Source organism: Schistocerca gregaria, chromosome 11 (assembly GCF_023897955.1).
Source record: "Schistocerca gregaria isolate iqSchGreg1 chromosome 11, iqSchGreg1.2, whole genome shotgun sequence".
Taxonomy (NCBI): Eukaryota; Metazoa; Arthropoda; class Insecta; order Orthoptera; family Acrididae; genus Schistocerca; species Schistocerca gregaria.
In genome coordinates, this window is record NC_064930.1 from 135,974,894 (window position 1) to 135,998,431 (window position 23,538).

Sequence of the window (23,538 nt, forward strand, 5' to 3'; positions counted from 1 at the left end):
ACTCCCGAACAGCGCGCGGGAAAAACAAACACCTAAACCTTTCTGTTCGAGCTCTGATTTCTCTTATTTTATTTTGATGATCATTCCTACCTATGCAGGTTGGGCTCAACAAAATAATTTCGCATTCGGAAGAGAAAGTTGGTGACTGAAATTTCGTAAATAGATCTCGCCGCGACGAAAAACGTCTTTGCTTTAATGACTTCCATCCTAACTCGCGTATCATATCTTCCACACTCTCTTCCCTGTTACGTGATAATACAAAACGAGCTGCCATTTTTTGCACCCTTTCGATTCCACCTGGTAAGGATCCCACACCGCGCAGCACTATTCTAACGAATGTAGTGTAAGCTGTCTCTTTAGTGGTCTTGTTGCATCTTCTAAGTATCCTGCCAATGAAATGCAACCTTTGGCTCGCCTTCCCCACAATATTATCTACGTGGTCTTTGCAACTGAAGTTGTTCGTAATTTTAACACCCAGGTACTTAGTTGAACTGACAGCCTTGATAATTGTACTGTTTATCGAGTAATCGAATTCCAACGGATTTCTTTTGGAACTCATGTGGATCACTTCACACTTTTCGTTATTTAGCGTCAACTGCCACCTCCCACACGATACAGCAATATTTTCTAAATCGCTTTGCAACTGATACTGGTCTTTGGATGACCTTACTAGACGGTAAATTACAGCATCACCTGCGAACAACCTAAGAGAACTGCTCAGATTGTCACCCAGGTCATTTACATAGATCAGGAACAGTAGAGGTCCCAGGACGCTTCCCTGGGGAACACCCGATATCACTTCAGTTTTACTCGATGATTTGCCGTCTATTACTACGAACTGCGACCTTCCTCACAGGAAATCACGAATCCAGTCGCACAACTGAGACGATACCCCATAGCTCCACAGCTTGATTAGAAGTCGCTTGTGAGGAACGGTGTCAAAAGCTTTCCGGAAATCTAGAAATACTGAATCAACTTGAGATCCCCTGTCGATAGCGGCCATAACTTCGTGCGAGTAAAGAGCTAGCTGGGTTGGACAAGAACGATGTTTTCTGAAACCATCCTGATTACGTATAAATAGATCGTTCCCTTCGAGGGAAAAAATAACTAATAAATTGGCAAGGCATCGGAAGCAAGGGTGTTCACGTACTCTTACACACCGGCCGCTACTGTTTTTTTTTTAGAAGCAGTAGGAACTTCGGACAACAGAGGACACACGTTTAGTTGCTAGTTGTGATTTCAGCCGCCAGACGGTGTAAATAAAGTTGGTTGCTGCGGCTTGTCGGTTGGTGTGTTGTGTAGCGGACACGTGATTCCTTGGCCGCCTCTACGGCAGACACCCCACGGACTCGCCGAGCTGAGGCGGCGCGTGCAAGATAGACACGTGGCCGCTGCAGCCGGCTCCGCACGGCAGCCAACGCAGGCGTAGCGCCAAAGTAGAGCCGCCGATGACATGTCGATATCCACATCAAATGATAACCGATATACATGGACGAGTAGGCGGCGATGACTGCGTCGATACATCGATATCAAAACGGCTATATCGAGTGCAAATATTTTTATTTCATTTTTTTCCACGATTTTTGGTAAAGGGTGGTTAAGAGAACGTTGAATGAAAAAGAATATGAACACATTTTACTAAATTACGCTACTAGCCATTAAAATTGCTACACCAAGAAGAAATGCACATGATAAACGGGTATTCATTGGACGAATATATTATACTAGAACTGACATGTGATTACATTTTCACGCAATTTGTTTGTGCATAGATCCTGAGTAATCAGTACCCAGAACAACCACCTCAGGCGGTAATAAAGGCCTCGATACGCCTGGGCATTGAGTCAAACAGAGGTTGGATGGCGTGTACTGGTACAGCTGCCCATGCAGCTTCAACACGATACCACAGTTCATCAAGAGTAGTTAACTGCGGTATTGTGACGAGCCAGTTGCTCGGCCACCATTGACCAGAGGTTTTCAATTGGTGAGAGATCTGGAGAATGTGCTGGCCAGGGCAGCAGTCGAACATTTTCTGTATCCAGAAAGGCCCGTACAGGACCTGCAACATGCGGTCGTGCATTATCCTGCTGAAATGTAGGGTTTCGCAAGGATCGAATGAAGGGTAGAGCCACGGGTCGTAACACATCTGAAATGTAACGTCCACTGTTCAAAGTGCCGTCAATACGGACAAGAGGTGACCGAGACGTATAACCGATGGCACCCCATACCATCACGCCGGGTGATACGCCAGTATGGCGACGACGAATACACGCTTCCAATGTGCGTTCACCGCGATGTCGCCAAACACGGATCCGACCATCGTGATGCTGTAAACAGAACCCGGATTCATCCAAAAAAATGACGTTTTGCCATTCGTGCACCCAGGTTCGTCGTCGAGTACACCATCGCAGGCGCTCCTGTCTGTGATGCAGCGTCAAGCGTAACCACAGCCGTGGTCTCCGAGCTGATAGTGCATTCTGCTGCAAACGTCGTCGAACTGTCCGTGCAGATGGTTGTTGTCTTGGAAACGTCCCCATCTGTTGACTCGGGGATCAAGCTGTGGCTGCACGATCCGTTACAGCCGTGCGGATAAGATGTCTGTCATCTCGACTGCTGGTGATACGAGGCCGTTGGGATCCAGCACGGCGTTCCGTATTACCCACCGATTCCATATTCTGCTAACAGTCACTGGATCTCGACCAACGCGAGCAGCAGTGTCGCGATACGATAAACCGCAATCGCGATAGGTTACAGTCCGACCTTTATCAAAGTCGGAAACGTGATGGTACGCATTTCTCCTCCTTACACGAGGCATCACAACAACGTTTCAGCAGGCAACGCCGGTCAACTGCTGTTTGTGTATGAGACATCGGCTGGAAACTTTCCTCATGTCAGCACGTCGTAGGTGTCGCCACCGGCGCCGACTTTGTGTGAATGCTCTGAAAAGCTAATCATTTGCATATCACAGCATCTTCTTCCTGTCGATTAAATTTCGCGTCTGTAGCACGTCACCTTCGTGGTGTAGCAATTTTATTGGCCAGTAGTGTATGATTTGACTTGACGACGATTTTTGGACGCCGGCCGCGGTAGCCGTGCGGTTCTGGCGCTGCAGTCCGGAACCGCGGGACTGCCTCGGGCATTGGTGTGTGTGATGCCCTCAGGTTAGTTAGGTTTAAGTAGTTCTACGTTCTAGGCGACTTATGACCTTAGATGTTGAGTCCCATAGTGCTCAGAGCCATTTTTTTTTTTATTTTTGGACGGGGTGACGATGACGTCATCCGCGTGCTTGACTCCTGCTTTGCTTCTGGGTCGTATCCAGAGCACCGTGAGTCATCGCCAGTGATGAACCTGTTTCAAGCTGTTGTTTCAAAGCACGACACGTTTGAACTGGACGCTCCTTTTCGACTGACAGTCAGAACCCAAGGAACAAACTTGGCAGCAACGGTTTTCACTCCCGGACCTTCCTTTAAAATTCGCTGAACCGAGCTCCGAGGTAATCCACTCATCTCTGACAGTTGATCAATCTGTCGACCGTCTGTGAGCACAAGCGCTCGACTTTTTTCAATATTTTTTGGCGATTCTGGCAGTCGATGGACGTTTGGAATGAGTTGGTCATCAATAGGCGTGTCGCCATTTTTAATTTGAGCAAACTGCTCGTACACTTGAGTTTTTCCGTTGCGTCATTCGGTACGCTGTTTCCGACATTAAAAACAGTTTCAGAAACTTATAATTGAATTTCGCTAGAGACATTTAAGTCTTATCTTTATCTGAAGAAATGAATTAAAATTTGTACTAAGGCAGGGACTCGAACCCGGGTCATCTTACTTACTGGGCAGAAATACTGACCATTACACCACCGCAGCACTATGGTGAGTGTTGCTACACGAACTAGCCTAGCCTAATGCCCTCCCCAATCAAATTTCAATTCCCATCTCCGGATTATCTTCCCCCTACATTGTCACTATTGCCGGGGCTCTCCATCGTTGAAATAACACCCCAGCGTTGGGCGTAAAGATGAGCCTTAAATGTCTCTGGGAAAATTTAACTGTAAGATCTATACGATCATCTGTGGCACAGGACTTCCCCATTACGTCCAACGGTGCGGTGCTATTCCAGTGCTGTAGAGCACTGGCAATTATGACAATGTAGGGGGGAAAATAAACTGGAGACATGAATTGAAGTTTGTGTTGTGGAGGGCAATTGACTTGGGTAGTTCGTGCAGGAATGTTGACCATTGTGCTGTGGTGTTGTAATGGTCAGCTTGTCTGCCTAATAAGCAAGATAACCCGCGTTCGAGTCCCGGCCGTGGCACAAATGTTATTCATTTCTTCAGCTTCCATCATTATCGTAGTTCAACAAACATTTTTACCACACAGAAAACAAAATTTCACATTTGCTCGTTGCCACTTAAACTTGCCACCGTAAAAAACGAAACAAGAGCGAAGCAGAGGGCCGATGACAGCGCAGTTTGGTCAACCTCCTCGCTCTCCCTCCCCCCCTCTCCCCCTCCCCAAGGAAAGAACAGTGCTAGTAAAAACAGTCACTGCAGATGAACAGAACGAGTCAGTTCTGCATCTACATCTACATGGATACTCTGCAAATCAGATTTAAGTACCTGGCAGAGGGCTCATGGAACCACCTTCACAAATCTCTATTATTCCAATCTCGTATAGCGCGAGGGAAGAATGAACACCTATATCTTCCCGTACGAGCTCTGATTTCCGTTATTTTACCGTGGTGATCGTTCCTCCCTATGCAAGTCGGTGTCAACAAAATATTTTCGGAGGAGAAAGTTGGTGATTGGAATTTCGTGAGAAGATTCCGTCGCAACGAAAAACGCCTTTTTTTTATGATTCCCAGCCCAAATCCTGTATAATTTCTGTGGCACTCTCTCCCATATTTCGCGATAATATAAAAGGGGCTGCCTTCACCTGAACTTTTTCGATGTCTTATACTCCTGGGACCAAACAGCAATCTAAATGATGGGTTAGCAAGGGAGAACCTGCACCAAAAAAGGCGAACACCATTCCTTCGGACGCAAAGGTTACGGCGACTGTCTTTATGGATTCGCAAGGGATAATCCTCATCGACTATATGGAAAATGGTAAAACTGTTACAGGTGAATATTATTCATTGTTATTGGACCGTTTGAAAACCGACTCTTCAGGAAAAACGCCGGCGATTGGGCGGCAAAAAAAAAAAAAAAAAAAAAAAAAAACTTCCCAACACGATAATGCTTCAGCACATACCTCAGCAGTTGTGGTCGCAAAATTAATGGAAATAGGATTCCAAGTCGTTTCACATCTCCCCTGTTCTCGAGACTTGGCTTATTCAGACTACTATTTGTTCCCCAATTTGAAGAAATGGCTGGCGGGACAAAAAATGTTCAAATGGGTGTGAAATCTTATGGGACTTAATTGCTAAGGTCATCAGTCCCTAAGCTTACACACTACTTAATCTAAATTATCCGACGGACAAACACACGCTCCCATGCGAGAGGCAGGATTCGAACCTCCGCCGGGACCAGCCGCATAGTCCATGACTGCAGCGCCTAGACCGCTCGGCTTCCGGCGGGACAAATATTTTATTCAAACTAGGAGGCGATTGCAGTAACTAATAGCTATTTTGCAGACTTGGACCATTCCTATTATTTGGGAAGGGATCAACAAATTAGAACAGCGTTGGATGTAGTGTATAAATTCTAAAAGGAGACTATGTCAAAAAATGAAGAAGATTTACCCCAAACACGAAAGTAGTTTTTATTTTTGCACGGACTTTTGAAACGCTCCTCGTAATTTCAGTGTTTGCCTATCTGCTCTGTGTGCGCTCGGACAACGGGTATCTTTTTCTCGTGCCAACTTGCGCAACGATCTTCGCTGGCTCTGCTGCACAGAGTCGGAAATGTCCAACCAGTTGTGTTCGTTTAGTCTAGCTGGTCTTCCAGCTCGTTCGGTATCTAACACAGCCTGTCTCTCGAAATTCCTCAATGTGTCGACGAACCCCCATACCATGAGGTACACATGCTTCGGGGAATTTTTTAGCAAATTCCCACTGCACTAAATTGTGTAGTTGTCACATTGTCGAAAACGTGTTCAACAAGAAAAATACGTTCCACAGTTAAAAGCACCATAATTTGAAAATAAACGTCGAAACCAGGAGTATCCAATCTTTTAGTTGACCTGTGCCGCGATGGAGAAAGACTAGTATTTTTGGCCCGCACATAATATACTTAACATCAACAAGTACCACTGAAAAAAAAAGTTATAATAACTTTTGGAATTTTATAGAATTTTACATATTTTGCTACGGATTGGACACCACTGGTCTAAACACTGCACCGCGCATTGGTTAGCTTTCACCAGCTGAACCAAACAGTTGTATCCCACGCAGCAATGGGACGAACTGAAAAACAATCGCTTGTCTGTGAAGCAACAGTTCTGCCAACTCGGCTTCGAACGTGCAACGCAGTTTACATCTGAAATCCGTAGTCCAATGCACAGCGACTATTCAAACACACTGACCGTTAATCAGGAATACCAGTTCAGTTGCTTCTCTCTCAAAGCGACCGCCGCAGGCAAGGACAATAGAAAGGAAATTGATCTTTTTTTTATATCTTTCCCCTCAGTCCTTTACTTGCTTCTACATCGTTCAGAAACGCATTGTGCAATACACACTGTTGCAGTATATTTTATTAGAGACGATCGATTTCGATCTAGGCTCAACAACCATCGTGTAGCTCAACAATCGTGTATTGAACGATGTAGTTCTTAACATTCATTAAAGCTCAATTAAAAAAATCCTTCTGTATTGTTATTCCAGGAGATCTGGTGTATCTACGCAACTCAATGCAAGTCTCTTTGCTTTCATCTCATACGCGTTTCGCTTCCTTTTATTTATGAAACATCAGTGGACTGTATTACACATTTCTTTTACGTATATAATAGTTTCGTTATATAATGCTTCTACACGTGACGCTATACTGGCCCTACTTAGAATACAGGTTAAGGAAAGATAAACCTACGTTTATAGCATTCGTAGATTTGGAGAAAGGTTTTGATAATGTTGATTGGGCTCTCTCTTTGAAGTTTTAAAGATAGCGGAGGTAAAATACGGGGAGGGAATGGTTATTTACGATTTGTACTGAAATCGGACGGTAGCTATAAGAGTGGAGGGTCATGAAAGCGAGGCAGTGGTTGACGACGAAGTAAAACAGGTTTTAGCCTATCCCCGATGTTACTCAACCTGTACACTGAACAAGCAGTAAAGGAAACAAAAGAAATAATTGGAGTACGAATTCAACTTCACGGAGAAGAAATAAAAATTTGGAGGTTTGCCAATGACGTTACAATTCTGTCAGATACGGAAGGGACTTGGAAGAGTAGTAGAACGTAATGGACAGTGTCTTGAAACGAAGATATAAAATGAACATCAACAAAAGCACAACGGGGATAATGAAATGTAGTCGAACTACGTCAGTAGATGTTAAGGTAATTAAATTAGGAAACGGGACACTTAAAATAGTAAATGATTTTCGCTATTTGGGCAGTAAAATAACTGATGATGGTCGAAATAAGGAGGATATAAAATGCAGACAGGCAATGGCAAGGAAAGCGTTTCTGAAGGAGAGAAATTTGTTAACAGAGTATAAATTTAAGTCTCTGGATGTCCTTTCTTAAAGTATTGTATGGAATGAAGCCATGTATGGAAGTGAAACATGAACGATAAACAGTTTAGACAAGAAGAGAGTAGAAGCTTTCGAAATGTGATTCTACAGAAGAATGCTGAAGATTAGACTAGTAGATCACGTAACTAATGAGGAGGTACTGAATAGAATTGGGGAGAAGAAGGGATCGCTTGGTAGGACAAATTCTGAGGCATCAAGGGATCACCAATTTAGTATTGGAGGAAAGTGTGGGGATTCAATAAAGTGGCTCTAAGGACTATGGGACTTAACATCTAAGGTCAACAGTCCCCTAGACTTAAAACTACTTAAACCTCACTAACCTAAAGACGTCACACACATCCATGCCCGAGGCAGGATTCGAACCTGTGACCGTAGCAGCAGCGCGGTTCCGGACTGAAGCGCCTAGAACCGATAGGCCACAGCGGCCGGCCGTGGGGATTAAAATCGTAGGTGTGGATCAAGAGACGAACACAGCAAGCAGATTCAGAGAGATGTAGGTTGCAGCAGTTATTCGAAGATGATGAGAGTTGAACAGAATAGAGTATCATGGAGAGCAGCATCAAACCAGTCTTCGGACTGAAGACCACAACGACAAAAATGCATCTGGATATGTTAACGCCCCCGTACACAATCAAACAATTTGTCAAATTTTAACAGCTTTATCAAATATTTCACCGTGTACCACTCTGTTGACGTGTTTGTTGGACAGAGGGCGTGTTTGACATCTTTGAGAGAGGTTTCGATTGAAAGTAGATTTTAGAAGATGGGGAACGTTGTATGTGTCAATGTTTCGCTGCGCACACTCCCCGGAAAAAAGTTTTGTTACAAAACTCACAGCAACGCGAGTTTCCACAACTATGAAAACAAGGGTACAAACAAAACAGCACTGTTGTTGTAGTCTTCAGTCCTGAGACTGGTTTGATGCAGTTCTCCGTGCTACTCTATCCTGTGCAAGCTTCTTCATCTCCCAGTACCTACTGCAACCTACATCCTTCTGAATCTGCTTACTGTATTCATCTCTTGGTCTCCCTCCACAATTTTTACCCACCACGCTGCCCTCCAGTGCTAAACTAGTGATCCCCTGATGCCTCAGAACATGTCCTACCAACCGGTCCCTTCTTCTTGTCAAGTTGTGCCACAAACTTCTCTTCTCCCCAATTCTATTCAATACCTCCTCATTAGTTACGTGATCTACCCACCTAATCTTCAGCATTCTTCTGTAGCACCACATTTCGAAAGCTTCTGTTCTCTTCTTGTCCAAACTATTCATCGTCCATGTTTCACTTCCATACATGGCTACACTCCATACAAATACTTTCAGAAATGACTTCCTGACACTTAAATCTATACTCGATGTTAACAAATTTATCTTTTTCAGTAACGCTTTCCTTGCCATTGCCAGTCTACATTTTATATCCTCTCTACCTCGACCATCATCAGTTATTTTCCTCCCCAAATAGCAAAACGCTTTTACTACTTTACGTGTCTCATTTCCTAATCTAATTTCCTCAGCATCACCCGACTTAATTCGACTGCATTCCATTGTCCTCGTTTTGCTTTTGTTGATGTTCATCTCATATCCTCCTTTTCAGACCCTGTCCATTCCGTTCAGCTGCTCTTCCGGGTCCTTTTCTGTCTCTGACAGATTTTCAGTGTCATTGGCGAACCTCAAAGTCTTCTCCCTGAATTTTAATTGCTACTCCAAATTTTTCTTTTGTTTCCTTTACTGCTTGCTCAATATACAGATTGAATAACATCGGGCATAGGCTTCAACCCTGTCTCACTCCCTTCCCAACCACTGTTTCCCTTTCATGCCCCTCGACTGTTATAACTGCCATCTGGCTTCTGTACAAATTGTAAATAGCCTTTCGCTCCCTGTATTTTACCCCTGCTACCTTCAGAATTTGAAAGAGAGTTAGTCCTGTCAACATTGTCAAAAGCTTTGTTTAAGCTTGTTACCAAGCTAGTAGTTACCAAAATGATACAGGTATTACCTCTTTCCCAGCCATATATTGCACAAGAAGACATTGTGGAGAAAATAAATATTCCATGCACAACATTCAAGCTTAAGTGCAATATGTAAAATTTTGAAAAAAACAGTGAACGATTCCGGATTTTTCATTGGCGATAAATGTGTTCTCACGCTGTGGTATTTTAATACACCGTCGTCGGAGGACAAAGTGGACGAGAATAATTTTCGAGTAATTGTGTTTCTTTTTCAGTGCGACGGCCAAGTAACTTCGTCATTAACAGTTTGACTGCCCTCTCGGAGAAAGTAGATGTAATGGTCATGTTCCTTTAGCAGATTTTTCATGGATACGTTTCTCTCGCAATTTCAAACATTCCTGGACCAGCGTCTTCATTCTTGATTGATTGTAGAACACGCTTTGTCTGTAGCGGTAGCCATTGCACTGGTGTCAAAATAGTTCGAAACACGAATATCGTTTGCTATAGTTCAATTCTTTTGTCTTGGCGGTTCTCGCATGCCCGCCCAGAAGCGGGAGATTGCTGCGTTGCCAGCTGCAAACGACGCACGCGCCAAGAGAAGCAGCGCCATAGTATAGTATAGTTCGCAAACTTACGTTAAGGCGGGAGCGCGCAGTTTATGAAGTAAAGCCACCACGGCCGCATTAACCCTTTCGCTGCTACAGAGACGCGCTCCCCGCATTTTGTCATCCCTGCACTGCTCGTCTGTGCTGACACACGGTGTTCCGACTGCTTTGACACACTTATCACTCGATTTCACAAAAACTATTTGGCCCAATAATTTGATTTTTACACATCTTCTTGACTGATACCTTCCCCCCATAAATGACTTAATTTTGTTACGATGTTCAACGCAGTTACTCTGCAGCATTAAATGTAGTAAACCCCGAAATTTTGAAGAGGTTGCAGAGGTAAAGCCCATAGCGTATAATTTCCGTATAGTCGATTTTAGTTGCCACAATGTTGGGAATGAAATGTTGACAAGATACCTAAATTTCATAGAAAATTTACTGTACAACAATATCTCATTTAATTTAAGTACCAGATAGGTGTCGTATGTAATATTGAGAAATACTGAAGAGACAAAGCACTAGAAATTTCAAAAAATTACATTCAGACGAATAAAATTCATGAAGTAAGACACTTCGATTTTGTTTTTAAATAAAGAAAATATTAAGCATCGAACAGGGTTTGAACTCGGAACCTTCCGCTTAGGAGACAAACACTTTCACCATGACAGTAATGCTGCTCGGCGTTAAATAGACTTCCTGAAGGAATTTAAATACTGACAAACACCTTTGGTATGACTGTGAATTACTCACGTTTCGTCGAAGTACAATAGGAAATAAACAATTACCGCTGTTCTTTAGCGGTTAGTAAGAATGATAAAAACACCTTTCCTTGCTATGGCGTCAATTAGGAGACTTATTGCTTGTTTGGTTTAATTAATGAATACAATATGAAGCAATTGGTATAAAGAATGCTTATTCCGAACTTTCTATAAAAGAAATTCTGCTCTCGAGACATTGCTTTCGTTCAGTTGCTTTATTTATGACTGAACGTTTCTAAAACTGAAGACACTCGTCCGTGCTCTGCACTGCAGCCGAGATCTGCCAACGTCGTTCTCTGTTCATTGGCTGACTGCGTTTTGTGACATCAGATGCGCAGAACGAACCTAAACTCGGCCGCCGTCATATATGACGCGCGCTTTAGTGATGTTAAACTGACAAACTTTGTTGGTACGTGTACGAGCCTGTATGACAAACCCGTCGATAGAAAAGTTTGATCGCCTGCAGGGTCTGGGGTGACCAGACAATTGCAGCCTCGCTCCCTTCTCTCCTGCCCCCCCTCCTCTCTCTCTCTCTCTCTCTCTCTCTCTTTTTCCTGCCTCCCTCTTTTTCCACTCCCTGCATAGCGCGGCACATACAATATCTCGCGAGTCGAAGCAGATCTCACAAGCTCTTCCCAGAAGACTGCCTTTTACATAAGCGGTCTCCCTCGTATTCTGACGAAGCGTGCCGTTTTTACCTAAGAATCCCCCGTCCTTTTTTACAATCAGCGCACTGCTTCCTTTACGGCAAAATCTACACAAAGGGCGGGTGATGTAGGTTAGAAGACGTCGAAATCTTTGGAACACGATGGCACTCCGTGTTAACGTGCGGTAATTCCTGGCAAAAAAATTCTGGCAAAAGGGCATTCCTGGCCAAGAGTAGTCTACTGGTATCAAACATAGGCCTTAATTTGAGGAAAAAGATTTATGAGAATGTACATTTGGAGCACAGCATTGTATGTTAGTGAAACATGCACTGTGGGAAAACGGGACAGAAAAGAGGCTCAAAAAATGGCTCTGAGCGCTATGGGACATAACTGCTGAGCTCATCAGTCCCCTAGAACTCAGAACTACTTAAACCTAACTAGCCTAAGGAGATCACACGCACCTATACCCGAGGCAGGATTCGAACCTGCGAATACCCGAAGCAGGATTCGAACCTGCGACCGTAGTGATCGCGCGGTTCCAGACTGTAGCGCCTGGAACCGCTCGGCCACCCCGGCCAGCACAGAAAAGGAATCTGCGAGGAAGGGAATGTGTGGAAAACACTGACAAGAAGAAGGCACAGACAGGATTATGGGACATGTGTTAAGATATCAGGTAATACTGATGATGACATCCATTTGTTGTACGAGTATAGAAGATATTCTGATATCAAACGCAGTAAGGTATCTCGAACAGAATGGCATTCTCCATGCCAACCAGCATGGATTCCGAAAACATCGATCGACTGAAACCAAACTCCCATTTCTCTCACCTAAAAGCTTCGGATTAAGACATTCAGGTAGATGCAATATTTCTCGATGTGCGAAAAGCTTTTGACTCAGTATTATTGGCTTATTATCAAAAGTGCCATCTTATGGGGTAGCAAGCGTAATTTGAGACTGTTTTTTTTTTGTGGGGGAGGGGTGGGGGGGCGACCGCAGGATGGGAGAGGAAAGGAATATGTGGAAAAGGAGAAGGACAGGATGAGAGGACATGTAAGACATCGGGGAATGACTTCCACGATACTAGAGGGAGCTGTAGAGGGTGAAAACTGTACAGGAAGAGACTGTGAAGGGGTACAGTACTGCCCGACATTTAAAATAGGTACAACATTCTTCGTTATTCTTGTCAGAACAACATACCGGGCAGAGAAAATCCCCAACCCAGGCGACAATCGAACCCGGGACCCCGTGATCCAAAGGCAGCAACGCTAGAGACATTTTTTTAAAAAAATCTCATTTCGTTCGTTGTTGATCTTTGAATTTGTTCGGGGCGGACGTTCCGTGATGCTTGTTCAAGTTAATAGTCGATCCATTAACTCAGTTTTTTTATTTTAATTTAATTTTTTTTAATTATAGAGGGCAGGAGGGCAGCTAACCCTCTGACCGTAGCCACTAGACTACGAACTGTGAACAATCTAGTGTCAAAGAACACAGATTTCAAAGGTACACAGACCTGTTTAAAAACGTCCACCTTCAGTGTCAAACTCGAACAAATTCCCACACGAGGAAAAAAAAACAAAAAAAAAAAAAAAAAAAAAAACGCGGGAACTCCTAAATTTATTCGCAAATAACATTTTTGTTATTCACTCCGTATCAAAGAATCCGCAAAAGTGCGAGTAGAGCTTAATCATGTACTGCATGAAATGTATTCGCAGTTGCGAAATACGAACGACGGTTAGCTCTACAGGGTGTTACAAAAAGGTACGACCAAACTTTCAGGAAACATTCCTCACACACAAAGAAAGAAAATATGTTATGTGGACGTGTGTCCGGAAACGCTTACTTTCCATGTTAGAGCTCATTTTATTACTTCTCTTCAAATCACATTAATCATGGAATGGAAACACAGAGCAACAGAACGTACGAGCGTGACTTCAAACACTGTGTTACAGGAAATGTTCAAAATGTCCTCCGTTAGCGAGGATACATGCACCCACTCTCCGTCGCACGGAATCCCTGATGCGCTGATGCAGCCCTGGAGAATGGCGTATTGTATCACAGCCGTCCACAATACGAGGACGAAGAGTCTCTACATTTGGTACCGGGGTTGCGTACACAAGAGCTTTCAAATGCCCCCATAAATGAAAGTCGAGAGGGTTGAGGTCAGGAGAGCGTGGAGGCCACTGAATTGGTCCGCCTCTACCAATCCGTCGGTCACCGAATCTGTTGTTGAGAAGCGTACGAACACTTCGTCTGAAATGTGCAGGAGCTTTATCGTGCATGAACCACATGTGTCATGCATGTAAAGGGACATGTTCTAGCAACATAGGTAGAATATCCCGTATGAAATCATGGCGGTGAATCGAGGAAGTGCAGTACATACTGACGAAACTAAAATGGGCTCCAACATGGAAATTAAGCGTTTCCGGACACATATCCACATAACATCTTTATTTGTGTGTGAGGAATGTTTCCTGAAAGTTTGGCCGTACCTTTTTGTAACATCCAGTATACGGGAATGACTGCAATGGAAATTTGTGCCTGGCCGGGACTCCAACCCGAATTTCCCGATTTGCGCAAGCGGTCGCCTTAACCGCTTTGGCTATTCGTGCAAGAGTGACACCCGGACGCAAAATGCTCTTCACTGATCAACCAAAACATTACGACCGCCGCAACGTTGGATCCCGCCCGATGGTGGTGTAGGCGCGTAACGCGGTAACGAAAGTACACTACTGGCCATTAAAAGTGCTACACCGAGAAGAAATGCAGGTGATAAACCGGTACTCAGTGGACAAATATATTATACTAGAACTGACATGTGATTACATTTTCACGCAATTTGCGTGCATACACCCTGAGAAATCAGCACCCAGAACAACCACCTCTGGCCGTAATAACGGCCTCGATATGCCTGGGCATTGAGTCAAACAGATCTCAGATGGCGTGTACAGGTACAGCTTCAACATGATACCACAGTTCATCAAGGGTAGTGACTGGCGTGTTGTCACGAGCCAGTTGCTCGCCCACCATTGACCAGACGTTTTCAATTGGTGAGAGATCTCGAGAATGTGCTGGCCAGGGCAGCAGTCGAACATTTTCTGTATCCAGAGAGGCCCGTACAGGACCTGCAACGTACGGACGTGCATTATCCTGCTGAAATGTCGGGTTTCGCAGGGATCGAATGAAGGGTAGAGCCACGGGTCGTAACACATCTGAAATGTAACGTCCACTGTTCAAACTGCCGTCATTGCGAACAAGAGGTGACCGAGACGTGTAACCGATGGCACCCCATACCATCACGACGGGTGGTACGCCAGTATGGCGATGACGAATACACGCTTCCAATGTGCGTTCACCGCGATGTCGCCGGATCCGACCATCGTGATGCTGTAAATAGAACCTGGATTCTTCCGAAAAAATGACGTTTTGCCATTCGTACACCCAGGTTCGTCGTCGAGTACACCATCGCAGGCGTTCCTGTCTGTGATGCAGCGTCAAGGGTAACCGCAGCCACGGTCTCCGAGCTGATAGTCCATGCTGCTGCAAACGTCGTCGAACTGTTCGTGCAGATGGTTGTTGTCCTGCAAACGTCCCCATCTGTTGACTCGGGGATCAAGCTGTGGCTGCACGATCCGTTACAGCCGTGCGGATAAGATGTCTGTCATCTCGACTGCTGGTGATACGAGGCCGTTGGGATCCAGCACGGCGTTCCGTATTACCCACCGATTCCATATTCTGCTAACAGTCACTGGATCTCGACCAACGCGAGCAGCAATGTCGCGAGACGGTAAACCGCAATCGCTGTAGGCTACAATCCGACCTTTATCAAAGTCGGAAACGCATTTCTCCTCCTCATACGAGGCATCACAACAACGTTTCACCAGGCAACGCCGGTCAACTGCTGTTTGTGTACGAGAAATCGGTTGGGAACTTTCCTCATGTCAGCACGTTGTAGGTGTCGCCACCGGCGTCAACCTTGCGTGAATGCTCTGAAATGCTAATAATTTGCATATCGCAGCACCTTCTTGCTGTCTGTTAAATTTCGCGACTCTAAGACGCCATGTTCGTGGTGTAGGAATTGTAATGGCCACTAGTGTAATTATCGATATATCAACAGGACTATCGACAAGCTACACTGTAGCAAGACCAGTTACTGCACATCTTTGGTGTTATATGAGTCCGGTTGTTGTTTTGTTAGTCCGTTCAGTTCTTTCTTGCAGTTAAATTTAATGCTATCGCTGCTGTTTATGGCTTTTTTTGCTGTGTATTGTTCTAATAGTTCAGATAAGTTCGTAATAAGAAAGTTGGGGAAAAGCAATTTCGATTCTTCCAGTATCGTTATGTTGAAAAGACGTACACGCTCCTATAGTAGCCTAATCACTTACGTATAGCACTGGGGTTTTTTGGAGACTGGTAGAACTTTGGGTTGCAATATTTCACACTGTAACTATAAATAGCACCAAATTAAAATCAGTGGATAAAAATACATTTGGGTTTGCATGTGTCGCTCAAAAATCGCGTTGATCAAGAAACATTTCACTGAAACGGCGCTAGATGCATTTCTTAAAAAAAAAAAAAAAAAAAAAAAAAAAAAAAAAAAAAAAAAAAAAAACTGCTAAAAATTCTATCATTAGTGGCAAAATATCGCCTAATTTGGTCACGCGGGCGGTACTGTTAATTAGGAGATAAAACAGTTCCGTTTCGGATGGCACCACATCCGATAGCTCGTTCGTTTTTAAAGAGTTTTTCAGTGCATTTCTAGAATTCTTTCGAGCCAACTGCCACCTGCACTTTCGTCCAGAATCTGCTTACGCTCTTGTAACACTATAATAACTGAAGCTGTTTTTTTTCAGATGTTCCATGATCATCTTCAAACTGCAAGGTTTTTAAGTTGTGGACATAACTATACATGTACAAATAAAAAACTCGCTTAGTGCCCGCTTCTTCGCTCGCGTAGGCTGTATAGCTTGCAGAAATTTCTCTTGTTCTTATTTAATCGAATTTTAATGTTGTTCACGTATTGCAACAACTTCTAAGTTTTCACTGTAATTAAGGCCATACGAGCATGACCTTTTCTCACCAAAAAGCGATTCTGGTAGCTGGCGTCCGGCGTTTTTGTTAATCATGACTTTTGCATTCTTGGGGAAATATTTCCATAGTAAATTTCATCCCCTAACAAGTATATTTTTATTTATAAGAGAGAAGTGAAACACAAATTACAGAAATTAAGCTTTTAAATTTTTTTTAATGTAACGAAATATTTTCTTAAAAATTTTTATCAAATAAGATGTTCAAATGTTAGTGAAATCTTATGGGACTTTACTGCTAAGGTCATCAGGCCTCTAGAACTTAGAACTACTTAAACCTAACGAACCTAAGGACATCAGGCGACCATAGCAGCCGCGTGGTTCTGGACCGTAGCGCCTAGAACCGCTCGGCCACCATGCCCGGCCAGAGACAGGTTAAATCACCAACGTCTGGGGCAATTCCAGCCAAATTTTCTACATAAATTACTCATTATTCTTGTAAAGGCATGGTGCAATAATATACCCCTAACACTCCTAGGGACAGAAGTGGGGCTAGGAATTATGAAAAAGAGTAAAAACATATGATAACGAACGCTAATAGTATGAAATCCATAGGGTTTGGGGACAGTCACTATGATACAAATGAAATGACACAATTTCAGAGACTCTACTGGTCTTGTACTGATATGTTTTTATGTATCTATACTGAAGTGTTGATTGAAAATTTGTACCAAGACCGGGAATTGAACCTGGGTCCTTTGCTTGGAGGATTGAGGAGGGAGACATGCCAGAGTAATCTGTGCGGCTTTGTGAACCACAGTGGCTAACAGACCTGCCTAGCAAGCAGGAGACCCGGGTTCGAATCCCGTCTTGGTACTAATTTGCGATCGCTACTTCATTCCATATGCATAAAAGACACTATGAGTACACCACCACTACAGCTGGGGTACTGGGCCTGGAGGAGGGGAAGAAGACAGTGTCACATCAACAAGTCCCTGTGATGTGCGGTGGAATTCCTACCAAAACTGGCAAATGTATCACTTGCTGTCTGGAGAAACAATGATAATAAGGCAGCCCTGCCAGCCTGGTGGCTGAAGGTTTGGCGGGGGAAGGCATCACATAAAAAGCATGGCAGCGGTGCCTGGAGCAGTTTCGACCAAATATGGTGTATAAAGGCAAAGGTGGGGGCGAGAAGGGCAGACATGTAGAAATATTCAAAAACAAACTGTTTGTGTATCTTCCCTGTATTTAGTTGACCTCGATTACTTTAGAAGTATGACGAGCAATGTCTCTCACTCCTCCCTTGTTGGCTGCACCCACCACGCCGTGTTTCGGAGACAAAAATCACACCAAATGGCTCACAATCAATACAGGGATATATCTAACATGCTCTCTAGAGATGGAAGGTGTAAAGAAGAAAAAAAAAAAAAAACCTCACAATCCTGTTTTTCGAAACGACAGTCTATAACTGGCAGAATTATACGTTTCACAAGCTGCGACATCGTCGCGAAAAAACACAGGTCCTAATGCACTGCAGCCATAGTGGCACAGTCAACTGTTAAATGCGTAATCAGCACCAGCATCGTCAAATACACGTAAATCACATCACTATGATTGACTATGCCATTATGGCTGCAGTGCATTAGGACCCTGTTTTTATGAGACAGATCTGATGATGGTCATTAAAGACCGAAACCAGTAATCTGTTAAACAGAAAAGATTGTGACCATAGACGTAAATTAAAGGAAACTTATTAGAATTATACGTTTTGTCCCGATTCAGACGAAACACCAGGGCGAAAATCGCTAGGGCTACGGCTGGGATATGCATACAAATTTGTGTGACATATGCTAAATGTGTGTAAAATTTGTGTGACGTATGCTACATTCCATTAGAACTACTGACGGCCCTGGGAGAGCCAGTCATGACAAAACTCTACCATCTGGTGAGCAATATTTATGGGACACGAGAAATACCCTCAGACTTCAAGAAGAATATAATAATTCCAATCCCAAAGAAAGCAGGTGTTGACAGGTGTGAAAATTACCGAACTATCAGTTTAATAAGTCACGGCTGCAAAATACTAACGCGAATTAGACAGGAGAAATACCCTCAGACTTCAAGAAGAATATAATAATTCCAATCCCAAAGAAAGCAGGTGTTGACAGATGTGAAAATTACCGAACTATCAGTTTAATAAGTCACAGCTACTAACACGAATTCTTTACAGACGAATGGAAAAACTGGTAGAAGCGGACCTTGCGGAAGATCAGTTTGGATTCCGCAGAAATGTTGGAACACGTGAGGCAATACTAACCTTACGACTTATCTTAGAAGAAAGATTAAGGAAAGGCAAACGTACGTTTCTAGCACTTGTAGACTTAGAGAAAGCTTTTGACAATGTTCACTGGAATACTCTCTTTCAAATTCTAAAGGTGGCAGGGGTAAAATACAGGGAGCGAAAGGCTATTTACAATTTGTACAGAAACAAGATGGCAGTTATAAGAGTCGGGGGGCATGAAAGGGAAGCAGTGGTTGGGAAGGGAGTAAGACAGGCTTGTAGCCTCTCCCCGATGTTATTCAATGTGTATATTGATCAAACAGTAAAGGAAACAAAAGAAAAATTCGGAGTAGGTATTAAAATCCATGGAGAAGAAATAAAAACTTTGAGGTTCGCCGATGACATTGTAATACTGTCAGAGACAGCAAAGGACTTGGAAGAGCAGTTGAACGGAATGGATAGTGTCTTGAAAGGAGGATATAAGATGAACATCAACAAAAGCAAAACGAGGACAATGGAATGTAGTCGAATTAAGTCGGGTGATGTTGAGGGTATTAGATTAGGAAATGAGACATGAAAGGGAAGCAATGGTTGGGAAGGGAGTAAGACAGGGTTGCAGCCTCTCCCCGATGTTATTCAATGTGTATATTGAGCAAGCAGTAAAGGAAACAAAAGAAAAATTCGGAGTAGGTATTAAAATCCATGGAGAAGAAATAAAAACTTTGAGGTTCGCCGATGACATTGTAATACTGTCAGAGACAGCAAAGAACTTGGAAGAGCAGTTGAACGGAATGGATAGTGTCTTGAAAGGAGGATATAAGAAGAACATCAACAAAAGCAAAACGAGGACAATGGAATGTAGTCGAATTAAGTCGGGTGATGTTGAGGGTATTAGATTAGGAAATGAGACACTTAAAGTAGTAAAGGAGTGTTGCTATTTGGGGAGCAAAATAACTGATGATGGTCGAAGTAGAGAGGATATAAAATGTAGACTGGCAATGGCAAGGAAACCGTTTCTGAAGAAGAGAAATTTGTTAACATCGAGTATAGATTTATGTGTCAGGAAGTCGTTTGTGAAAGTATTTGTATGGAGTGTAGCCATGTATGGAAGTGAAATTCGGACGATAAATAGTTTGGACAAGAAGAGAATAGAAGCTTTCGAAATGTGGTGCTACAGAAGAATGCTGAAGATTAGATGGGTAGATCATATAACTAATGAGGAAGTATTGAATAGGATTGGGGAGAAGAGAAGTTCGTGGCACACCTTGACTAGAAGAAGGGACCTGTTGATAGGACATGCTGTGAGGCATCAAGGGAACACCAATTTAGTACTGGAGGGCAGCTTGGAGGGTAAAAATCGTAGAGGGAGGCCAAGAGATGAATACACTAAGCAGATTCAAAAGGATGTAGGTTGCAGTAGGTACTGGGAGATGAAGAAGCTTGCACAGGATAGAGTAGCATGGAGAGCTGCATCAATCCTATCTCAGGACTGAAGACCACAACAACAAAAAACATGCTAAATGTGTGCAAAATATATGTATGTGGAAAATATAGAACTAGAATGCAAAACTTAAGGAGACAAGTAATTTCTCCTGATGTGTCACGTATGAGTAACATAGCTCGATGAGACTTGTGCCGTAGACAGGAAGAACTGATACAGTGCAGCAGAGACGGTAACTGAAAGAAATACGCAACGAGACAAAACAGAAATGACACTTTCATTCGAAGACAATAACTACACAGAAGTCGCCGCGATTTATGGCGGTCGCCTGGCGGTGCACGGTCCTTAACAGGTTGTGTGATCCATCGCTGGATGATCGGTGGTACATGTGGATGTGCTCCAGTATGTCTCCCCAATGCACGCTGCACGTGCTCGATGGGGTTTAAGTTGGGGCAGCAGGCAGCCCAGTCTGTTCGCTGAATATTCTCCCCCACCTGCGCCATTCCACGCGGTCGCGCATTGTCATCCACGAAAACGGTCGCGCATTGTCATCCACAAAAATGGTCACGCATTGTCATCCAGAAAAATGAAATGAATTCAGGGCCAAATGCACGCCGGTGACTTACACATGGGGAACACATACAGGGTCACAGTAATGTTTACCAGTGAATGTACCATTTTCAAACATCTGAAGGTCTGCACACCCATGGAACATTAAGACTTCACACACCATAAGACCCGGACCACTAAATCAATCGTTTTCAACGACATTCCTAGGTGTATTATACATATGTCTCGCCATATGACAGCTCCCATTTGTAATGTCCAGGGACCATCAAGAATCGTGGTGACTACAATGCAATTAGTGTCTCTAAACAAAACTGGCACTCCTGTTTGTTGTTTGAGGTCTGCAGTGCAAAATACGAGGCATGTTTTTTTAAGTAAGTACCGTTTTGAAATTTAAAATAAGACGTGCTAAGATGCAATTTTATTTTTAAATGAAAGCCTGTACCTTAGTCTACACAATAACGCCATTACAGTCTGATTCTTCCTTGTTTACGTTGTGTACTGAGTGTTTAAGACGCCTCCGATATCTCGTGAGTCCCGCCGTCTGTGAAGTACGGGCTGTTATAAGATTTCTTTGTGCTAAAGGCCTAAAAGCGATCGATATTCAACGTGAGATGTGTGCAGTTTACGGAGAAAACGTTATGAGTGATGGAATGGTAAGAAAGTGGGTGAGAGCATTTAGAGATGGCCGCACAAATGTGCAGTTCGGGAGGACGACGGTTCAATCCCGTGTCCGGCTATCCTGATTTAGGTTTTCCGTGATTTCCCTAAATCGTTCCAGGCAAATGCCGGGGTGGTTCCTTTGAAAGGGCACGGCCGTCTTCATTCCCCGTCCTTCCCTAATCTGATGAGACCGATGGCCTCGCTGTCTGGTCTCTTCCCCCCAAACGACCCAACCCAACAAATGTGCACGATGAACAACGCAGTGGGCCTCCTTCGGTCGTTAATGAAAGTTTGGTGCAGGAAGTGGACAATAAGGTGAGAGAAAAGGGACACTTCACGATTTCCTCCTTGCGTAGTGTTTGGTATGGCTCTGTGACCGAGCACTTGAATTACCGAATATTGAGCGCACGTTGGGTACCGAAAATGTTGACAGACGTGCACAAAACGAAAAGTGCAGAAGACAGTGCATTGACTTTCCTTGAGCGGTACCGAATAATCAATTGGGTTTAGCCTGTGAAACCACAGGGCACTTAGGATGTCCCTTAGGTTAAGAGTCGCTCGCTCGCTCGCAACGACGGTGATGATTTCTTAGGCCAAATTTTTACGGGCGATGAAACGTGGGTGGCCTACGTCACACCGGAAACAAAGCAACAGTCCGTGGAAGTTGAGCAAGGGCGTCGCTTTTCACTCCAAGACAATGCCCGTCCACATGTGGCGAATCAGACCGAAGATCTCGTCACATCTTTTCGATGGGAAACTCTAGATCATCCTCCGTACAGCCCCGATCTGCACCCAGTGACTACCATCTGTTTCTGCACTTGAAGAAACACCTGGGCGGTCAGTGTCTTCGAGACGGTGACGAAGTCAAAACAGTGGTGATGCAGTGGTTGACAAGTCAGGCGGCAGGCTTCTATGAGGAGGGTATTCTATAACTGGTACAGCGTTACGGTAAGTACCTCGATATTGACGGAAATTATGTAGAAAAAGTAGATTAAGGTACAGGCTTTCATGTAAAAGTATTGAGATTTCTTAGCACGTCGTTTTTTAATTTCAAAACGGTAGTTACTTAAAAAAAACACGCCTCACATATCTTCTAATGACACGATTATTACGAATATCAGTCAGCTACGCTGCTCTTTAAATGGTTTTTCTTTTATAAACCATTCACGATAGGCCTAAGCCCATTTTGGCATATTGCCACCATGAGGTGCTCTGTAAATACATAACCAAGCAGATGTCTTAATATGATGGTCTGTAACTATGATCAGAAAAGTTTTTTACCTTATATGTAATATCTTGCTGCCCTTTTTTAAAATTATCAGATTCTCCTTAGATGTACACTGGAGATGTGTATGTGACTTTAGTTGGCTGCTATGTATACGATTATTCTCTTGACAGTTTGGATGATAGTGGATCACCGATGATACATATTTATATATAAATAAGTTCAAAATGGCTTTGAGCACTATGGGACTGAACATCTGAGATCATCAGTCCCCCAGAACTTAGAACTACTTAAACCTAACTAACCTAAGGACATCACACACATCCATGCCCGAGGCATCTGCGTCCGTAGCAGTCCCGCAGTTCCGGACTCAAGCGCCTAGAACCGCACGGCCATCGCGGCCGGCTGTAAATAAGTGATGTGTGGAAATTAGTTTTTTTTTTTTTTTTTTTTTTTTTTAAACAGACATCGTGTCTGATGGGATAACAGCAATCAGTGATTTTATAATGTCACTGATAATCTGTCTTGATTGCAAATCTTTATTTATTTATTTATTTTTATTCATATGAACCATCTTCAGATCTGATATTTCAGCTACAGATATTTCCAGAATAAGATTTTCACTCTGCAGCGGTGTGTGCGCTTATATGAAACTACCTGGCAGAATAAAACTGTGTGCCAGACCGA

General features: G+C 43.5%; 1 protein-coding gene across 1 annotated transcript in view; it reads right to left on the bottom strand.

Annotated features, from left to right (window-relative positions):
- LOC126294990 (period circadian protein) overlaps positions 1 to 23,538 on the bottom strand; it is a 209,652-nt gene that overhangs the window by 185,238 nt on the left and 876 nt on the right. The window lies entirely within an intron of this gene.